Source organism: Eublepharis macularius, chromosome 14 (genome assembly GCF_028583425.1).
Source record: "Eublepharis macularius isolate TG4126 chromosome 14, MPM_Emac_v1.0, whole genome shotgun sequence".
Lineage (NCBI taxonomy): Eukaryota > Metazoa > Chordata > Lepidosauria > Squamata > Eublepharidae > Eublepharis > Eublepharis macularius.
Window position 1 is genome coordinate 35729992 of NC_072803.1, and position 22913 is coordinate 35752904.

The 22913-nt window shown below is 44.6% G+C and overlaps 1 long non-coding RNA gene across 1 annotated transcript; it reads right to left on the reverse strand.

Moving 5' to 3' along the window:
- On the reverse strand, positions 1 to 19146 carry LOC129341946 (uncharacterized). Its single transcript, XR_008598181.1, has 3 exons — positions 18993 to 19146; positions 4849 to 4915; positions 1 to 103 (listed from the first exon to the last, which is right to left on the reverse strand). It is a non-coding gene; the product is annotated as an uncharacterized LOC129341946 (long non-coding RNA).
- Between the last annotated feature and the right edge of the window lie 3767 nt (positions 19147 to 22913).

A 22913-nucleotide genomic window follows, 5' to 3' on the forward strand; every position in this document is an offset into this window, starting at 1 on the left:
ATTTCAGCAGCCTCTCCTCCAGTCACCCTCCAAGTAGTTCTCTTCAGGCTCTCTTTGCTGACTTTTCCCTCCTGTCCTTCTGTCCTCCTACTTTCTGTCACTGCTGGAAGAAAAGTCAAGCAGAGAGGATTTGCTTGGGTTTACTCTCTTGAGGTTCTGTTTGCTGACTTTACCTTCCCGTCCTCCTGTCCTGCTGCTCTGAGATGTCCTGCCCCTCGCCTCCACGTTCTTGAAGGAAAAGCCGAGCAGAGCGGATCTGCTCAGGATCCGCTCCAGGGAGCTTGGGGACAGGGTGGTGGAAAGGCATGTCAGAGCAGCAGGAGGATGGGAGGTAGAGAGTCAGGGAAGGGTTCCTGAAGCTGGCAAGCAGCAAGCAGCAGCAGAAGGAGCTGCTGAGGCTGCCGCCGCACCACTACTCCATCATCCCGTTCTTAAAAACAGAGAAGGGAAACAGAGAGAAGAAGGAGTCTCCGACTACAGTTTCCAGATAAACTTGCGCAGACCCACATTGCTCAGCTCTCAGATTGGCAGGGAGAGCTGCCTATCAAGGTTATGTGGGCTAAGATTGGGGTTTCCACAACAACCAAAGGTCTGCAGACATTCCAGGCCTATGTTGTCTAGGGAATCAATGGATTGGCACCAGCCTGTCTGGCATCACGAGGCATTCACAAATCAAATGAATTGGCCCCCAAAGTCATGGATTTAATGAAAAACGCGGCCCCATGAAACACATTTTTGTGATACATGAATCAGCCCAATTTGTCACGAAATTTGATTTGTTTTTCAATTTGTGCCCATGTCTAGAAGAGAGACAGGAGATCATCAGCCAAATTAATGGCCAGGAACTACTGAGGGAAAATATAATTTAAATGCCTTTTCAGATTGTACTTTTTTAATAGGGCAATTGAATTAATTCTGGCTTTTGGGCTAGTGACACTTCTGTTATGGAAATGTTGATTTTTTTCCCACCAGAAATGGAACAAAAGTATTTTGTCATCAGGAAATTACTGTTAATTTGTACTAAGGCAACATGTGTCATTATGTCATATCGCTGTTGCATGTGGTCTGATAAGCTGACTGTACTTATGGCAAGGTGTGAACAGTGAAGAATTCAAGTTCCAGTTCTGGACTTGGAAATCCAGGGATTTGCGGTTTAATTCAGGAAGAGATTGTTATCGTATGCCCATTCTTCCTATCTGTGGTACAGCTGATTATTTACCTAGTGTTAACTTACTACAGTGTGCACGTAACTCCTCAATAAGCCAGTTGACTCCCATTTTGACTATCTCTTTGCCGTACAATCAAAAATTGAGCAAAACAAAGAACGGTATTTTCACTGAAATAAAACTATTGTGTTATGTTCTGGATTTATTTTGTTGTGGTGTTGCATACAAAGTGATGTGTTTTGAGTGTGCATTCAGTGGATCCATACGGAGTTTAGCATATGGAGAAGGGGCTGTAGGATTGATATGTCCTGTGCCCAGCTCTCATAGATTTCAAATGATATCCTCCCTCTGCTTTGCCCCTTTGAGATTGTGATAGGGTTGAAATGCTAGCTGGGAAGAAACCTTGCTTAGGGCCATGTACTCTGGTTTTCAGCTATATATTGTGTCTTTCTTCTACTGGCAGCTTACAGGGCCTTTGACAGCAGGTGTGAAGGTTCTGGTTCCTTGTGTGAGAAGTCTGAAGTACCAGCCTGAGCAGCAGAATCAGGCATCAAATCATCTTCTGCCAAGTGATCTATAGAGCATCAGGCCAACATGGGGTATGTGGTATCACTTGGAGCCACTGTCTGAGCTATTCAAATATGGTTCATGATAGCACTGTATCCTTACTTTCACTTCAGTTGTGTCAATTAGCTCGAATTGCTCCTGGTTTAGGTGACAGAGTAAGGAATACCCTGAAGACTTTATTCCACATGAGTCTTTCCCCCTCTTTAGCCATGCCAACATTTGGGTCATACGTTTGGTTAAAGTCATTGTTTGGTAGTTGTGATGAATTAAATGATATCTGTCCACTGCTAGCGCTCTCCCTATAATTCATCTTAAGTAGATGAAACTGATAGCAGTTGCATCAGGCATCGAAAGGACACGTAGCTGCTAAGTGAGAAGAAATAGGTGTGGCTGTTGTGTTACCTTTAGCCTGGCCTCCGCCTGGGCTGAGACCAGTTCAGCCCTTTTAACTTCATCTGAAATACTACATGCTCACTTAGCTTGAGACATGTCTGTACTCCAGAAAATAAACTATTTATCTTATTAAATGTTTAAATTCGATTCAATTGATAATTTTTCTAGTGACTCTGAAGTGATTCTGATTCTGATAATTTAATGCAGCATTTCTCATTTTTTAAAAAAATAATTGCCCAACTAACCTTGCATGGATCTGTGCAACTTCCTAATCTTTTTGGTTTAAAATTCTGAATGCGACTAGATATGGGCACAAACCAAAAAAGCCCTGAACCATGTGGTTCGTGGTTCGTCAAATTTCATGAACTATGAACTTTCAGGAACCTGCCCCTGTTTCATGAACTGATTCGTTTGGTTCGTGAAAATGTCACATCCAGGTCAGAAAATCATCACTTCTCGGTCAGCAGAAGGTCACTTCCAAGCCAGCAGAAGTTCACTTCCGGGTCAGCAGAAGGTCTGCAGGAAGTCCATCCCCTGTTGCCTATGAAACTGATTGATTGGCACCAGGCTGTCTGCAGTGATGAAACAAAAAACGAACCAAACGAACCAGCCTAAAAGTTCATGGCGGTTCGTCAGAAATGGGATCTGATGAACCGTGGTTCGTGAACCACAAACCGGCCTGGTTTGTGCTTAATTTTGGTTCGTATTTCGGTTTGTGCCCATCTCTTAATGGGACTAAAGAGGAAATCTATAGAAGCTTGGAAGGCAACCTAAAGGAGAATTGTCCAGGAACCTCTGTGCACAAGTGCCTGCAAACAAAAATGAATCTGACTATGAATTCTAGTATGAATTCTACAACAAATGTAGGGACAACTCTATTTTTTGTTGACCTCTAGCCAAAAAATCTGCCATGTTCCCCTGCTGGACAAGAGACCTATCTCTCCTCAGTGAGAACATGCTGCATACTGAGATGTTTAATCCAATCATCCCACTGGTTTTCTGACTGGAGGGGGAGCAGCAGGAAGGACGGATTAGACATCATGAGGAATCTACTAAACGAACCCACTAAAACATTCTTTCTCCTCTGCCAATTGCTCAGTGTTGCCAGCTTTTGACACTGGCCATGACTAGCAACAGTAAGGAGAGGGGTACAATGCAGAGCATAAAAGTGACATTATCCCAGGAAGGATTGTAGTACTCTCTGTATCTGATGGACAAGATATAGACAGGGTTAGTAATAGAGTTGCTAGCCTCCAGCTGGGGCCTGGAGTTCTTCTGGAATTACAAATGATCTCTAGACTACAGAGATGAGTTCCCTGGAGAAAATGGCAGCTTTAGAGGGCTGACTTTATGGCACCACATACCTGGTGAGCTCCCTCCCCTCCCCAAAGTCTGCCCTTCCCAAGATCCACCACCAAATCTCCAGGAATTTCTCTACCCAGAGTTTGCAAGCAATGAATGATGGTTTTGGGGAAGGGGAGAATTGGGCAGCTATGAAGGAATATTGGGACAAGGCAACCTTATTATAAGTACTTGGGGGCCTAGTTTATAAGTTACTTGATACGCACTAGTGTGTTGATGTGTCTGCTTTAAACAACGAGGCCCCTGAAAGTCCTACTGCTTGGGCAATCTGCAAAATGCACATCAAGTGGCTGTCATAGTTCTGTAAATCAGGTACTCTTGCATTTAAGTGATTGTGGTTTTGAACTGTGTGTGCATCTGCCATTTATGCGTCTGTGTCAGTGACTCACTCCGGGGCTGTGTGGTCAACACAAAAGGCATGTTAAGCGCAGAGGAAGTTTCTTATCCGATTACAGTGGGATTTGCTGGTGTATTTATCTCTAATCCTCTCCCTTCTGCTTCCTTTCTTACTCCCACACTTTCTCCTTCAGCTGAATCTGTCCATACAGTGCTGCTTTTCTATCTTCTCTAGCCAAGACCCCTTCCCTCTCTCTCCACTTTTGAAAAAGCCATAGTATATTAGGTACACTAATGCAATAGGGAGGTAAGGAAAGCTGGGACAAGAACAGGCCACATTTGAACAAAAATTAGATCCATTTCCCAGTTGTGGGTCCTCCTGCTAAGGGGTTATTTCCGTACATTTTGTCAGAGGAATCCCAACTTTCATTGTGTCAGAAAAATCAAAGGGCATCCACCTCACACACAAACAATTAACACAGGCACTAAGAAGATCTCCTGCACCTAATTGAAATAAATGGGATTTTATTTCTTTTGGATCACTCACACTTATTTCAAAGATGTTTGCACAGAACTTTCTAGTGAGTTGTGCCCATAAGTCATATATGTCTGACCTACTGTCTTCCTTCAAAGGCATCCCACCCATCCTAAACTGATCATCTTATCTTGTTTTTGTTTGTTTGTTTTGTTTTTTGCAATTCATTTCCAGGTATAAAGCCAGTTAAGGATATGTATAATGTATATGGTTGAATATATTAAAATATCAATATAATTTATAAGTACAGGGTCCAACCCAATCCAAAACACCTGATATTTCAGTGAGAGACCATACCATCTGTTTTTGTTAATATTCCGGGGCTTGGAGAAATTTGCCTGAGGGCCCCCCCTCCCCGACATGTTAAGCTGCCAGAGTCCAGTCATTGTCTTGTCTATTGTGCCTTGTGGCTGTCTCACTTTACACCAGAAAGAAATCTTGTGCTACTGGCTTTTCCAGAAAAACACTGACATCATTGCAAAATCTCACCTATGGGTTCCAGTGCAGTTGTGTTGGTCCAACTTTGGCTTTTATCCAGAGAAGCCCTCTAGTAGTCCTGAGGAATAATGGCCAACAGTTAACAATACATTACAGCAAATAGATGGGGAAATGATGGCGATGGCCTTGGTGTCTCTATCTGCTAAGCAATTCAGCTTTTTGTAGGTTGCTTGAGAATTTGGAGGTGAGGACAGTCTCTTCCATGTAACATTAATGCCCAACATCCCTTTCAGCTAAAGTTTGGGATGTAGCTAGGAACATGGGAGGGCACAACGTAGTCTACACCACTACATCACTTCTGGGGAAAATCTGGAAGTGACATAGGGTAGCTCTAGGATTTGCTGGAAACTTCATGGCAAAACTGGCTTGTGCAACTGGCTTGAAATAGCCTCTATGTGGTGCATACCCTCACTGTGACATATAGAAAAGTTCTCTATGCTGTTCTTCTGCATAACATGAAGAGTCTCCTTTCCAATGTTGCACATTCCTGTCATATTGGGCCCCTCTGCTAAGCACAAGCACAGTGACGTCACTTCCAGGAAGTGACATCATAACAGGGCCCCTGGAAGTGCACCCATGCTCCACAGGGGCCCAGACTGGGGATGCTGCGGAGTGCGGAAGTGCTAATGCCCTCCACAGTGGCCCAAAATACGCCCGTTTCAGCCCACATCGGGCTTGTTTTGGGCCCCTTTTGGCATGGATCGGGACCGTTTTGAGCTGCTGCGGAGTGCAGGAGCACTCCTGCGCTCCGTAGCAGCCTGAAACGGGCCCGATCCAGGCTGCTGCAGAGCACAGGAGCACTCCTGCGCTCTGCGGTGGCTCAAAACGGGCTGGATCTGCGCCAAAACGGGACCAAAACAAGTCCAATCTGGGCCGAAATGGGCACGTTTTGGGCCACTGTGGAGGGCAGGAGTGCTCATGCGCTCTGCAGTGGCCCCAATCTGGGCCTGATCCGGGCCAAAACGGGTCCAATCCAGGCAGCTGCAGAGCATGGGAGTGCGCAGCGCTGCAGGGGAGCGTGCACAGGTGTGCTCCCCCCGCTGGCCAGGTAAGTGGGGGCGGGGTGTGGGGGGCAGGGGATCCCCCACTCTTGGTGGGGGTCTGTCATCCCTAGACAGCTGTGATTGATAGGACAGGCCTAAAATACTGTCGCCTGGCACACAGGGGAGGGATTATGTCTCCATGGTGGCATATCTATTTCATATGCAGAATGTCTTAGGTTCAATCCTAGGTATCTCCAGTTAATAGGATCCAGTAGTAGGTTATGAGAAAAACCTCTGTACCTGAGGCCCTGAAGAGTCACTGCAAGACAGTAATGAATGACCACAATAGAAAAGTGAATGATCTCAGTTCAAGGCAGCTTTGTGTGTTGAGTTTTTGTTATCATGTCTGAAGTAATTTTAGACTATTTTATTCTTACGTATTTTAATTAGCACTTTGAGTTTCTAGAAAAGGTAGCATACAGTTGCAAAAAGGATATATTTAGGAAAACACAAGAAAGACCATAATAAGACTGATCATAAGCTTGTATTAGCAAAGCTGCCCAGCTAGTATGCCCTTTTCAGCTGTCTCAAACACGGTACACCACATGAAGGCAAACAGCCCTCAGTCAGATCCCATAAACTTTGGGGTTATGGAAACACAAATGCTATATTTTTTTAAGTTGCTTTCTGACTGTAAATGGCCTAATAAGTGGGAAATGTATGTTTAAAACATACAACATTAAGTATATGCGTGGGGGAATATTTACTTAGATAGAAAATACTTGATTTCTAAACAGTGTGAAAAAGTAACTCAAACTGGTAGGAGGGTGTGAGGAAAAAAGCTTCGAATCAGGAAATTTAGTCCTGTAAAGTTGTCTCATCTCACAACTGAAATGAAGCGTATTTTCCCTTGCCCACATTTTCCTCATATGAGTGTACATTTTTGTTTTCTCAGTTGCATAATCTACCGGGAAATTCTGTCTAAATAGTTAAATGTTGGTTTGTTATATTGAACAATCACATCAGTGGAAAATACAGTCCAGCTCAGACCTTTTTGCCATGCTGGGTAAGGCAGGATAAGTGTGTATCCATACACATGGAAAGAGAATATACCAAATATTATTCTGTGAGATCCTATAGAATTCTGATGCTTGCCCTCATTATGCAAGGGGAACTGGCTGTTCTGGAAATAACATGAGAACATGGACTTATCGTACAGCACTCACCTCTTAAATTGACCTACTACACTTTGCTAGAATGGCTGGTGGTTGAGATTGTGCGATAGACTAGTGTGTAGGAGCAGGATAGTCTTGATTTTGGCAGGGTATAGACTAGAAGGGGTGCGTGTGAAACCAACTTTTATGGTACCTGCGGTAGTGAAGTATCGGGATGGCAGCTTACCGCTGTGCATCCTGACAGTTGCTCTTGCTACTTGAGTTTGTGTCACCTCCGTTTCCTGTCACTCCAACTCTTTTAATTCTTAATGAAAGATCAAGTTAAACCCTGAAGCTTAGCTCCTGGAAGGCCCAGTCTGCCATGGTACAGTAATCCTTTTGGAATGCATTTTTCTATTCACTTGAGTATTTCATTAATTTCCATCTCAAATCCTCTGTGTATTATTTCCTACCAGGTTCAGTACAACTGACAGACTGTGCTCCGAACCAGAAGGGCTAAAGCTAGAGAGTGTATTAGAGCATTTGGCCTAACAGACAGCTTCTGGGCATGGAGGTCTTTCTAGGTTTCATTTAATGAGCATTTAAGCTGCAAGCACATGGGTGCAACGTGGGATGGGCCATCTGTAAATGCACCACTTGACCTCTGGAGCTCCGTTATGTGACTAGTTGAAGAAGGAAGGAGAGAGAGAGAAAAGGCCATCTCTCTGGGATTCTATTTGACATGTACTCCTTAATATTTTTGTCCGTGGTGAACTTGTAAGGTCATTTTCCATGTTAGCTTTCCCTCATAAAAGTATGCACGCACAACTCATTTATGACACGGAAAGATTTAAACCTACATTTTATAAAGAGATTCCCTTCTTGATTTAGTGAATATTGGCAGCATTCATGTTTCCCTTCAGTTTTTATAAATCATTTTTGCCCTTTACAAAAGATATTTAGAAATGTAACTCTGTAACTAATTTTCTAAGGGTGTACTTCAGTGAAGATTAAATTTTTCTGGTCCTTTCTCTGTTCTCTCACTTTAAAAAAAATCTTTTAAAAATTATTTTTAAATGTAAACAAAATCCAGATACAAATGTGAATTATCATATAAATGCGATATAGTTATACAAAAACAATACAATGCTATATATATTAATGCTGATAAATTCAAGGAAGGGAAACAACTTTACTTTAGTAAAAATAAGTGTTAGTTAATAAGTTTACAGAGTTCAGTGTGTTGTGAAATTGGATCTGTCTATAAGTAAGATAATAGAACTATATACCTTTTACATAAAATAAAACTCAGTTTGTAAAATCTCTATTTTCTGCTTGTTTAAAAGGTATTATTAACTTTAGGGTATAAACAAATCAGTACAAGCCTGGAATTAAGAGTTACAAAACACATTCCTTACTCAAAAGATTTTTTATATATATAAACATTTTTTTTGCAACAGTCAATTAAATTCCCCTCCTCTAATTGTGTTTTCCTAGCAACTTTCATATATGAATAAACACAACGAAAGAAAATAGCATTACTAACACTAAAGAAAACTTATACATAGAGATGGGCATGAACAGGAAAAAAAATGAACATGATGTTCGTTGTTCGTTGCCATCCATGAACAGGGATTCATGAACATTGACGGACATGACATGTTCACGAACATGTTTGTAGTTGGAGGTTCGTGGGAGCCAGAACAGCCCCATTGGGACTTAGCTGAACTTGAGCTGGCGAAAGAAGAGTCCATGGGTCTCCCCCTTTCATGTCATTTTCTCTTCACAGAGGCAAAAACTGGACTGTCTGCTGGAAGCTAATTGAGGAGTTACAAACTGACCTTCCCAATGTCCAATACCCACAAAATTTGCAGGAGAAATATTCCTCACTGTCCTCTGAAGACACCCCCCCCCCCAGTTTCAGAGAGATTGGACCCTGGGAAAGCCATGATCCATGGGTCCCTCCCTTTCCTGGCATTTTCTTTTTACAGTGGAAAAAACTGGACTGTCTGCTGGAAGCTACTCTGAGGGGTTACAAGCCAGAAGGAAAGCCAGAAGGAGTTCAGACAGAGTTCAGACAGTCTGTGCCTATGTTGCCAGGGGAATTGATTGAAAGGTGCCAGACTGTCTGGCTTTACGAACGGCTGACGAACGCCACAAAGAGGGCTTGGAACGAACACATGTTCGCCAGGAATAGAGCCTCACAAATAGCTTGCTCGCGAACAGCAGATTGGGCTGTTCGTGGCTTTTTTTTGTTCGTTTTGCTGTTCTTGCCCACCTCTATACATGACTACTCTGACCCATTGGAACCCAAGAGAATTATCTTCTCTTGGATTTATGAAACAATTTCCAGAGCTGTTGGGTCATTTTGTTCTAGGAGCTAAGTTGATGATACTATTTTCCCTTATCCCTTCTCTGAACCTTTATTGTTATGATTTTAATCTCTATGTTTATTGAGTTCACTTAGATATGTCTTCTAAGATTAAACATTAAAGTTGAGGTTTAACAGTGTAGAGAGAGCGAGAATAAGAATAAGAAAAACGTCTGTTAGTTGTGTCTGACTGGAATCTTGCCATTCTTCTGAGGTGTAGGTGGTTGTGATCTTTTCCTCTTGTTAGATACATTCTCAAAGTCCATAACTGGGTCTAGGTTGATGTTTTGTAGTAAATTTAAGCCTGACTCCTGATCTTCTGCCAGATGGACTTTTCCTTTGTGTTTAACTTGAAGCTTTGTGAAGTTTGACCATCTGTAGTCTATTTTTGCTTTTCTGAGGGTTTCTGTTATCTGTTTGAGTTATTTCCTCCTGCTGAGAATTTCTTTAGGCAAGTCAGTGAATACAGCAATAGGGGTTCCTTTGTAAACAAATGAATTCTGTGATATGGCCATTTCTAGGATCTTCTTTCTTATCCTCCAGTCAGAGAAAGTTGCCAAAATGTCTCTAGGACCTCTCCTTTGTGGGTTATGTGAAAAGCCAACTCGGAATGCTTTTGAGATTAACAGGGCAATATCATCCTTTAACGTTAAGCATTTTGTTAGCCAATTTGCTAGAAATATAATTATATCTTCATTTGCTGTTTCTTCTTCATCAATCCCTCTAAATTTAAGGTTCAGTTGATGAATTGAAAGTTCTAGGGATTGTATCCTATTTTGCATTGAGTCATTTTCTTTTTGCAAAACTTGAATCTCCTTTTGCAATGTGCTACTGAGATCCATTGCACAATCTGCCTTTTGGATAGCTTTGGTAATGTCGAGTTTTATTCCATTAATCTGCTCTGTTAGATGTGTGATTTTATCTAAAATATTGGGCTCCATATTTTGGATTAATAAAGGCAGATCAGCTTCGGGTAGAGATTTACCTGCCAGTTTTGCCTCTGATGCCATTTTAGCTGCGTCTTTTCCAACCCTGCTCTGGGATTCAGTCAGCTGCGTCATGAAGAAGTAGTCCTGGAGTCTTCTGGAGATTTTATCATTTGCTTTCTTTTCCTCTGCATTTTGTTTACCCATGCCAAGGGTGATCATAACTCAGTAGTGTCTCTTAGGTATTTAGTTAGGTTCGGGGGAGCAGAGCTCAGATTTTCACGTCCATCTTCCTCCAAAGTAACGCCACACCCCGTTCTCTCACTTTTGAGATGCTAAATGTGAGGTGGGGGGGGGGACTCCAACCCAACACATGACCTCACTCACCTTCAAAATGGTGTGTGTGAGGGGATGGGCTTCGTTGGTCCCTACTTTCTACCCGTGTGCTTTTACAGATAGAAAAGGACTGTGGGGGGTGGGTGGGCTGCTTGGAGACTGTCCGCCATGGCCCTCTTCTATCTTCAAAAGCACACTGGATAGAAAGGAGGGACTGATAGAGCCTCTCCTGCTCCGAACGCACACTCAAGAGCCCATTTCTCCCCATGCACACACCATTTTCAAGGTGAGCACAATCATATGTTAAACACAAGTTGGGTTGGATTTTCCCCCAACCCACTTTGTGTTTAGCATCTCATGTAATCAGACCCCTAGTATAAATCTTCCTGATGTTATTAGAAAGGTGATGTTAGTATGTAGGCTAAGCTATGTCCAGTTCAAATCTCACCTGAGCCATGTATTCACTATATGGCCTAAGACAAACCTCAAGGCCTCATTTTCCTTTCATCACCTGTAATAAGGAGGTAATAATGGTATTCCACCTTACTGGTCTAGTATTGTGTATGAAGTTATTTGAAGAACTTGGTTTGCATTGAAAGAGGGAGTGACTTTCAGAAAGGCACTCAGTTTAATATACGAGCAGGGATTCAAAAAGTAGAATCTTCTTTAATTTGTCCTAACAGGCTATCCACTGTACTAAATAAGTGGTGGACACAGCCAACAGTTTGGCATTTACCAAATGGTAATTTTTCCACAGACAGTTCTCTGTTAACCTGCCCAAGGGAAGGAGAATTTCACAACAGATCCTGCTCTGTGGTAAAACGATTGTCTGAATCCACCCTTCATGCACCTTAATCAAAATTACAGTGAAACTGAGGTAGTGTTGGTCTATTTTCAGCAAAAGGCACTCTACATCATAAAAAGAGGCAGATAAACTTGGTGGAATTACCATCCACTGTGTGTGAGCTAGATTCCTATTGTTTCTGGTCAGTCTAATTATCATCAGGTAATTTATCTCTATACTAGATTAGCTTGGTGGTCATTCACACACACTCTAAGTGGAAACTGAGCATAGCTTGTAACTGCACATTGGGAGTGTCTAAGGTGAGTTGAGAATGGGAAAGGAAATGGAAATTCAATGCAGGCAACTTTTGAACAAGGCCTGACGGACTTGCTTGCCCATGTAAAGTCCCGCTCTAGACTTGGATGTCTGTTTCACCCTTTGTGGCAGGGTCATGTTATACAGTCATCTACTCATCGGCACCATGTTGATGTTTCTAGGAGCGCAACCAGATTATTCTTATTTCAATTGTTGAGAGTATATTTATTTCAGTTGTTGGGGGCATATTTATTTCAGTTGTTGGGAGTATATTTTCCAGGCGTCTCAGCTTCCTCGTATGTGGGGAGCATCAAGTCACATAAATTCCCCCACTTTCACATATGCTGGTGGGGCTTCTACAACTAAGGGGTGACAAAAAATGTATAGAGATAAACTTTTCCTTCTCCCAAGATAGTAAAACTTGGGCTCACTTTATGAAACTGATTGGCAATGGATTTATGACAGACAAAAGGAAGCACCTACTGTGAAATGTGGCAATGATCATTGTCTTAGATTTTTGTAGGGCAGCTTTATTACTGGCTATTAGCCATGATGGAGAGAAGGTGGCGTGGTATAGCACAATCTCGTTAGACTTTGGAAGCTAAGTAGAGTCAGTACTTGAATGGACCACGAAGGAAGACTCAGCAGAGGAACGCAATGGCAAACTACCTCTGCTTCTCACTTGCCTTGACAGCCCCTTGCTGGGTTGCCATAAATTGGTTGTGACTTGAGGGCACATACATACACGTACACATTAGCCATGGTAGCTGAATGGGACCTCTAGGTTCAGAGGCAGAATGTCTTTGTCAGCTACTGAGGAACAGTCAGCAGGTGATAACTTGCCGGTGTGGTTCCCTGTGGCATCTGGCTTGCCATTTTTGGAACTGGCATGCAGGACTAGATGGACCATTACTCTGATCCCACAGAAAAGTCCTAGGAAAGAGTCCTTTTTTTTTTTTTTGCCTCTTACGTTTGCAGCCAAACTAGGATCTCAGGAAACTTTGAAATATGCAAAACTGTGTGTGTGTGTGGGGGGGGGGGGGTGTTCACGTGGAAGGATAGGTCTTACATGACAGGCCTGACATGGGGACTGATTTGGGGAACAAGCCCTCTATGGAAATTATGCTAGTCTTTTTGATACTACTTCAGACATTCTTTTTCTGACATTCTTGACATTCTTCAATGTTTTTCCTGTATAGGAACGTGAAATTTGCTTTAGATGACCTATCAATGGCAATTTTGAGATAGTTGCAACCCTGTGTGGCAACTCTTGCTGCAAGCTACGTGACAGAAGGATAGGGAAAGAGCTTCTTGATATTGTCTGCCTGGACATTCTTGTAGTGAGTTCCCAGCAGCTCTTTCACCAGTGCCCTCTGCATGCCCTTATCATGACCTTCTTCCTATGGGTGACATACACACTGGCTGCATCAGCTTGTGAGGAAATGTGGTACGCTGTTTGTTTGCTTTGTTCCATACCCCCCATGTGATCTGTGGTTTCAGAGACTTTCCCTTGTTCTTTCACATGAGGAACTCAAGGCTGAGGGCTGAGATGAGACAGCCAGGCAGAAAATGTAAATAACAGCATCATATCCTGCTTACGCCTGGCTTCACGTTCACTGTCATGGCAACTTTTGGAAACGTTGCATACAAGGATGGGGCAATCTTGACTGAGCACAACCTCCACCACCAGCACAAGGCCCTTCTTCCTCTGAAAGGCCAGGAATTGTGTTGTTTTTATGATCTCTCAGGAAGATGGCAACAGGGAACATTTGTGGTACCAATACAATAGGCAAGCAAGACCAAAGGGTTTCACTCAAGCCATGGTCTGATTCAAGAAAATACGGCCAGAACTTCTAATTGGATAATGTGGCTGTTCCTGCTTTTTCAGTTTTCTGCTGTATGATACCCACAGCCTGGTGGTTCAGAGTGGTAAACCGCAGTACTGCAGCCCAAGCTCTGCTCACGACCTGAGTTCGATCCTGGTGGAAGCCGTGCTCAGGCAGCAAGCTCAAGGTTGACTCAGGTAGCCAGCTCTAGGTTGACCTTCCATCCTTCCGAGGTCAGTAAAATGAGTACCCAGTTTCCTGGGGGTAAAGTGTAGATGACTGCAGAAGGCAATGGCAAACCACCCCGTAATAAAAAGTCTGCCAAGAAAACTTTGTGATACGACCTCCCCCTATGGGTCAGTAATGACTTGGTGCTTGCACAGGGGACTACCTTTACCTTTTTACCCACAGTCCAAGGAGCCACTCAATGGAGAAAGATGGTGTTAGGTAGCCACAGCTAAACAGTCATTTCATCTGTGTGGAGAGCAGCAATGATGGGCATACCATTTCCACTTTCCACATCTACATCTGGACATCCCTTATAAGATATCCCATTCTCAAGGTTCAGGTGGTTCTCTGAACACCCATGCACCTGGGATTATGCCAGCAAAATCAAGACCAAATCTGTTATATTCCTGAAAGGGTGCCCATGGCATGAACAAAATGCAGAAAAAACAGCATGTGGAAACATTCAAGTGTTCCTGTGACCACATGGTTTATCCTTGACAAGAAAATCATGTGAATGCATCCCTGGATTAAGACAGAGTGCCAATTGTTCATTTCTATATATTGCTAAACAGCAGATCTACAATAACGTCTTTTAAAAAGGAAAGAACTATAGTGAGGACTGTCTCCGTCATGCCTTCCTAGTGAATTTCCCAAGAGCATCTAGCTGGCCTCTGTTGGATGGATACAAGGAAAGTAGTACTGGAGCAAACAGCTCTTGCTTGGGTTCTCATAGGCTTAGGAATGTTATAGACAAAGAACCTTGTTAAGTCATCAGGATATTTGAGCAGCTGAGGGTCAAACTAAATGAGATGCTGGGCATGGGTTGAAACCCATGTTTGGTGATGCAATTTTACCTGGGAACTGTAATTTTCAAAGACAGAGCTGCACAGGCTTCTTGGGGAAGGGAAGGATTCCTTTGCAGCCTTCCACCTGGCTGCTTGGTTGGTTCCCTCCATCCCTGCTGCATTCTGGTGGCTCACTCATCTCTTTCTCTTGCTCTTGTGCTCCGGGTGGCAGCACATGCTGTTATGTGTTGCTGCTGCCTTCCTCCTGCCCAGAGTGCAGGGGAAGGGGATGAAGGCAATAGGAAGCTGGTGGTGGTGCGCAATGGCCCGTGCCTTCACCCAGAGCGTGGGAGGGGGAAAGGGAGGTGGGCAAGCAGCCGGGGTAGGGAAATGGAGCCAGCTGTGCTGCCAGCAGAGGTGGCAGCCAGGAGGAGGGCTGCAAGGAGATCCCTTCCCTGTGCCCCAGCGAGCCCACAAGCCCACACGGCTCCGTCTTTGAAAACTACAGTTCCCTGGTTTCAACCTGTGCCTAGTGTCTTGTTTAGCTTGACCCTAAAATGCAAACTAGAGTTGCCAGGTTCCGCCCTCCGGGAGGGCAACACCTGGCACTAACCTTTTTAGATGTCTTTGTGCATGCACAAAACACGTGTGTGCTCCCAAGGTGGTACATTGACATAACTTCTGGGAAGTGATGCCATCATTGCAGGGGCCAGGAATACTCCCATGCTTTGCAGTGGACCTATTTGGGCCCCACATGGGTCCAAACAGGCCCAATTTGGCCCATTTGGGGCCCAAATCTGCTCGCTGCAAAGCATGGGTGCGCCCTGGAGGCTTGCTCGGGAGGCGTATTTCCTCACCTTTTCCTCCTGCCAGCCGGATGAGTGGTGGTGGGGTGTGGAAGGTAGGAGTGAGGAATCCCCTACCCCCACCAGGGGACCTGGGATCCGTAGATTGCTAGGTTCCCTTACCCTCCCAGTAGGGTGGGGGGTATGGATCCCAGATCCCCGGTGGGGGTGGGGGATCTCCTGCCCCCACTTCCCACACCCCGCCCCCACTTACCTGAGCAGCGGGGCGCGCACCTTCCTTGTGCGCTCCCCTGCAGCGTGGCGCACTCCCGTGCAGGACGCACTCCCGTGCAGGACGCTCCGCAGCGCTCAAAACGGGCCTGATCTATGGCAAATCAGGCCGGTTTTCAGCAGCTGCGGAGCGCAGGAGCGCTCCTGTGCTCCACAGTGCCTCAAAACTGGGCCCGATCTGCAGCAGAATGGCCCATTTCAGGTGCATTCTGCAGCGCCCAACCGCACGATGACGTCACCCTGAAGTGACGTCATTGCGCCTGTGGGGGCGTGCGCGCGCACTCCACGCGTGTGCACCTCCCTCTCCCAAAAGGAAAGTGCCAGGCCCCGGTTCCCCCGCCGGGAGATTGAAGGGGCCTGGCAACCCTAGTGGGGGGACAGGCCAAGCACTTACCTTCTTGGTGCTTGGGGACTCTCTCATGCCAGCTTGATTATGTCACTTTCAGGAAGTGATGTCATTGCGCAGAGCTAGGGAGTGCGCAAGTGCTTTGCTGCAGGCCGATTTGGACCCCAAATGGAAGCCTGTTCCCCACCTTTCCCCCCGCTGGCCAGGTAAGCAGTGGTTGGGATTGAAAGGTGGAAGCAGGGGATCCCCTGCCCCCACCTGGGAATGGAATCCCTAGATCCCTAATGCAAACTGATAATACTAGGGAGTCTCCTGTTTGATTTCAGGGAGCAACTTCCTAATCTCCTGGAAGGAAGGCAGGGAATTTTTGAGGCACAACCAGTTGGGCAGGAATAAGAAAAGCTACCCTTTTTGAACTCCACTTTGTGTAAACAATCATTAATGGTACAAGAGCTCTGACTTTATTGAATCTGTGCACTCCGCTGATGATTAGAGCCCCAGCTGCTCCAAAGGGAAGGCCTCTATAACAGTGGCCTTTACTGCAAAATGATCTGAAGCTCTTTATTGGCAATAGGTCCCCGTCACCTATTTGCACCAGCAAATGGAAACCTAACATGGAAAGCACGTTGTTAAGTGAGGCCTAAACAACAACTCCACTGAGTGTGTGCTGCCTATTTTCTTTGGTCCACCATATACTTGCCCTGTGACTTCCCAGTCCCTCCCATAACAAAGAATTGCTGGTAGTCTCAGGGAGGAGGAGGAGAGGAGGAAGGAACCAGAGTTTCATGAATAAGTGGCACTTTGTCCCACAAGGGGCCCCTTCCTGACTAGTTCAACAAGACACCTGGGGAGGGGGGGAGTGCATTCCTGGAGATTACAACACAGCTGGGTGTCTCACAAGGACTCACAATGACACACCTGTTATGCAGTAGCAAATTATGTAATTGTCTCCATTGGAACTGCTTTGTTCTGCCCCAATCGGATAGGGCTATTTAGGCCTGATTTTCAGTATAGAGTACATAATATATTACACCCCCACTGGTTGCCAGATTCCATACCATAAAGGGCTTTCAGCTGCCAGAAGGTAGGATTTCCCAAGTGTGTTGTTGTAGCTCACCACTGCAGCACTGTGATGGGAAAAGGTTGTCCTCCCAAGTTCTCCCACCCTGTTAGGATTACCAGTTGCCCGCCAGTTGTGGGTAATCTTCCAGGGGTTTGCTGGGTTGCCTGGCGGGAGGTGTCCGGATGCGCGTGACAAAATCACTTCTTGAAGTGATGTCATCGCGCTGGCCACGGGCATGCTCCCTAGCTTCGTTGGGGCCAATTTTAGCCACAAATGGGCCAGAATTGGCTGAGCGTAAAGGGTGGTAGCACACTCAGTGCCAGCGTGATGACGTCACTTCAAGAAGTGACATCATCACATCTCTCCAGGAGCGTGCAAGGTGCGTGTGAGAGGAGGCCTTGAAAAGTACGTCCCAGGTTCTCCACCTCCCACCGGGAAGGGACAACGACCTGGGAACCCTACACCCTGGGCCTCCAGGAAAGCAGACAAAATAACAACAACAACAACAACAGTAACAACATTCGATTTATATACCGCCCTTCAGGACAATTTAATGCCCACTCAGAGCAGTTTACAAAGTATGTCATTATTATCCCCACAACAATCACCCCGTGAGGAGGGTGGGGCTGAGAGAGCTCCTAGAAGCTGTGACTAGCCCAAGGTCACCCAGCTGGCTTCAAGTGGAGGAGTGGGGAATCAAACCTGGCTCTCCAGATTAGAGTGCCACGCTCTTAACCACTACACCAAACTGGCTCAAATATACTCATATATGAAAGCTCTCATCCATAACGATACAATATCGGCAGCACAGTGCACATGCACAAAGCACATGTCTTTGTATACCTCAGAGCATAGTTCATTTTTGTAGACTATTTATATATGAATAAATATTCATTAAAACATATAATGCACGCACACAAATGTGTAAATAGCCTCACAAAAAGAGAGACAGGAACAATTACAAATGCGCACAAATGTCCGCAAATGTGCACATACAAAAATAAGAACATCCTGATATATGTCTTGAGGCTTCCATACATCAAAATTCACCTGCACAAGTACATGGATCTGCAAAGCACGCACGTCTAGATTAGCTCATGCAAATGCACACTAAATTTTGTACATGCATGCAAAAATGACAAAACATGCAGAGGAATGAATAACAAAATATGCATATATGCTCAGAAGCTCATATAGGTAAAATACACACAAGGAAATATGTGGATTCACGAAACATGCACCTCTAAACACTCTAGTGTTTGAACTTTTACATGCAATATGTTGTGCACCACATGCAAAAGCTTATGTATATGTATGAAATATAGATGCAAGCATCTACAAAAGGCTCACTTGTGCACACATGGATTTACAAAAGTACACTCCTCTAAGTGCACAAACACGTACATGCATGCACACATGAGGGTACAAAAAGCATGCATAAACATACACTAAAATATGCTTGTAGAAATTTTCTCCCAGTTGCACTAATAAAAACATGCACTTGTGCAAAAATTAAATGGGAATAGCACAGCAATTTTGAAAATGTTGTGCTAATCTCCCTCTGTAGCATAAAATCCTTTTTCTCCCTCTTTTAACCTTCCACAGCAAACCAACTCTTTAAGACAAAATATTTTCTTTTGCAGCTCCAGAGTGGTGGGTTTGCTGGGGCTTCACTAGGTTTCTATAACAGAAATAATGTCATTGTTGTTAATGCAATTAATAATAGCTTCCAAACTAGCAACCGCATCCATCTACTACCACTTCACTGACTGTGCCTGGGTGTACCAGACACACCTAGGTAACACCGCAGTTTATGCACTGCTAGCTGGCTGCAGATCCCATGCTCATCGGTGTATCAGGCACACTCTGCTTTAGTTTTTCATTGCACCTGGAATCCAAGTTTCCTGCAGTGAATTTGCTCCTTCCACTGCCTTGAGTTTACCTGACCCTCCAGATGACGCATCTGCGTTTCTCGAAGTGTCTGTTGTTTGCTCTGCGCCATTGCCCGATCTCAGATGGACTGACAGCATTCCACTTGTGATTACTGAAGGCTGGGCTGTTCAGTCCCTACAGAACTCCTTCTCCCATTAGCTCACTCCAGTTTCTGCAATTACCTCCTGAATTGTTTGCTAATGTGAACATGGAAGGCAATTATATAACGAGAGCATTTTCACTGGCACTGTAATTATCATTTCCAAACTGGCATTGTGCAATTTGAAGTTCAAACCCATTCATGCCTCTGTGGTGGTGCTAGGATGTTTCATATGATCTTGCTTCTTCTGGTGTCTGCAGCATTCCTTCTGGTAATAAAAACATACGGATGAGCAGACAGGCTATCCTCAGATGAAATTTTCCTGAAGTAGGAATACAGTTACTCTAGGTATATTCAGGATCATTTCACACATGACATGTGCAAGCAGCATGTTCCAAACACATGTATTCATTCATGGGGTGAGCATTCAAACTGACAAAGGCCAAATGTCTTGTTTCATCTGCAAAATGCATATTGCAGGCTTGTTTGAGGACAGGGGTTTTAGCCATTCAACCTCCCACACAAGTCCTTTTCAGATGTTATGTGCATGCATATGGGGAGGCCAGCAACCGCACATATTGGGAGCATGCCCCTCCTGGTATTTGTGACCACTGTGTTGTCTCAACAAGGATACTATACACATTTTGCAGGCACACACAGCTTCACATGAAGCCAGGACTCTTACGTGCGGTGCCCCTAGTCAAACAACATGATGATTGTGCATATTGGGAAAAGCACAATCCCCATATGTGCAGTTGTTGGCCACCTGTTGGTATGGGGCCATGCACGTGTTTTGCACGTGCACAAAATAATTCTTGGAGCAACAGTGAGGTAAGTGCTGGGTCCCCCCCCCCACACACACCGGGAGGGTAAGGGGATCTGGCAACCCTAGTATCACAGTTTCCATTTGGGTTCTGTGTACAGTGACAAACATGAGAACTCTGCAGAGCGCTCAAGCTAATGTGTATTTCAGGAAAGCAAGGGTTCATAGTAAAACAAAAGCCATATGTGGATAAGCATTTTCTATGCAAAGCTTCTTTTGACTAGTGATTTGATCAGTTTGTTTCTAATCAGTGGGCTGAATCCATACACTGTACCAAATAGAATTCCCAGCCTCCAGGTGAGGACTTGAGGTTTCCCAGAATTACAACTCCAAACTACCAAGATGAGTTTCCCTGGAGAAAATGGCAGCTTCAGAGGGTGGACTCTGTGGCTTCACATTCCTGGTGAGTTCCCTCCCTTCCCCAAGCTGCGCTTTCCCCAAGCACAACCCCAAATCTCCAGGAATTTCTTAATCCAGAGCTGGCAACCCTATCACCAAACTATAGTTTGGTACAATGTCTGAATTGATAAACCATGGTTTGTGATTAGCTAGCAAACTAGAATCAGCAGCCAGGGTTTGCAGTGAAATCACAAACTGTGGTTTGGTGCAATGTCTGAATAAACAAATCTGAATAAACAAAGCTAGAGCTCTGGGAATGTTGAGTAGGTAGAAAATGAAAAAAGACAGCAGCTCTAAACCATAGTTTGCATGTCGAACTATGGCTTGGTTTGTAGATTACGGCTAATGTCTGAATCCAGCCAATGCGTGTAGTTTCCACTTGCCTTTTGGGGTGCTCAGGAGGTTCAGGGGGCCTGGTCACTTGAGGGGCCCAGGGAACTGTATGAGATGCAGCTGGGGTGAATCATAAATACAACAACCCCTTAAATGTGGAGGAAGGAACAGCGACCGTGGGTCAGTCACTCCGCAGACTAATCTACCACTCAGGTTTACAGTGAGGATAAAATGGGGGCCATAACTCTTTCCTGACCTCCTTGGAGCAGGGAAAGGATATGAATGTGAGGAATAGAAATGGGAAATGTAGTAGAACATGGAGATAACCAATTGGATTATGGAGTGTCTGGGAGGCTCAGCACAAAGAGCAGATAGATTGCCAGCTCTTGATTTAAAAAAATACCAGTCTTCTGCTTGGAACACATGAATATATGAAGCTGCTTTGTACTGAATCAGATCATAGGTCCATCAAGGTCAGTATTGTCTTCTCAGACTGGCAGCAGCTCTCAAACAGAGGTCTTTTACATCACCTACCACCTTTTAACTTGAGATGCTGGGGGCTGAATGTGAGACCTCTTGCATGCCAAGCAGATGCTCTGCCAATGAGCCATGGAACAGGCAGTGCTGCTGAGCAGAATCTGGTAGTCTGAGAAGGAGCTAAGGCAGATCCCGCCAGCTGAGGAGTGAAACTTGGCAGAACTTAATCTTGCTGACTGATTTTTTAGCTCCCCACCACAGATGCTGGTTGTTTCCAAGCTGCAATTAGGCAATTAGTAGTTACAACTGAGCTTGCTTCTACAAGGCAACACTTCCCCATTACAATGCTATAGTAATATTTGTTCCAAGCTAGCAAAAATCCCCGTTGGCATGGGGATCAGGGAATGGCAGGCACGAGGGGGTGACAGCAATCAAATGGCACCAATGTGGGTGGCCGCAGGGAGGGTGATTTGAGAGCCCATGCCTTCTCATCCATACATTGCGGAAACCTGCTTTGACTGCGATCTTTCAGTAAAGAGCATAAGCAAAGCAGGTTTGGGAAAGAACAGATGACGTGTGGATGTTCCAAGAAACCTCACTCCAGTTTGGTCGCCAAACCAAAGGAAAAACTCCACATGGAAGCAACCCAGAGTTTGCTTTTCATTGCATTTGAACCTAAGTTTCTTTCTACATGAGACATCTGACATGTGAAGTACACATGTTGGGAGATGCAATGTTAGCTGGGAAGGGTAGTTTAAAAAGACAGAGCTGGTGGCAGGGCAAAGGCTTTGCTATCTACTGGAGCTGTGTGAAGGGGTTGTGAACTGCCAAAAGGGAACTATGTGGAGGGGCTGTGACATGCCAGAAGGGAAACGTCAGGCCGTTATAACCTGTGTGGCTGCGATCCTACACAGTTTTAGACTGGAGAGGTGAAATTGACAGAGGCGAAGATGAAATTAACAAACCCTCTGAGGAGCAATCTCTGCAGGCTCTGTCTTTTTAAACTACACTTCCTGGCTGATATTGCATCTCCCTACACTTGATGAACACATGCTGAGGCATCTCATGTAGAGAGACTCTATGAAAGCACTCCTCCTCAGCTCTTGTGAGTGTACATGAACTTCCAGATGCATTTCCCCGACAGAACCATCTTACTGTTTGGAACAGTAAAATATTGGCTGACTGGCAACCAAACGAACACGTTCAAATCAGAAGAATATAATACTGAAAATTTCTAAGCAAATTTTAGATGGGCGTGTGTGCTTGAAAGACCCTCCCCCCATTTTTTTTTGTTTGGGTTTTACTTTGTGCTGTATGTGGAAGTGGTAAAGAAGGAAATCCAAGTGAGGAATCTTCTAAGGGCAAACTGTAAGCAAACATAGCTGAAATGATGGTGTGTTTATTCTGCAAAAAAGAGGGGTGTATCAGAAAGGAGATGTTCAGGAGAGGGCATTGTGAGCTGAGTCTCCCCCCCCCCCTCACACGGGGCTGGTTTGGCTGTGCAAACGGCTCAATCGTTGCTTGCACCAGCAATGTTTTAGGGGTGCCAGTGATGTAAGATGTATACTCCACCTTTCTTGGCTGTGTTTCAGTGAAAGATGAGGTATTGTACTTCCAGGTTCAAGCAGGCCAGATTATCAGGTGCTACTTCAAGCATTGTTTGGTGAAAGACAGAAAAACAGCATTAAATGCACTTGCGTTCCTCTTCAGCTTTATTGCACGTCAGTCTTCTAGACATAAAAGCTTCAAATAATAGTTTTAGAAACAATGCAACATTACTGGTGCACACGTGCATGCCA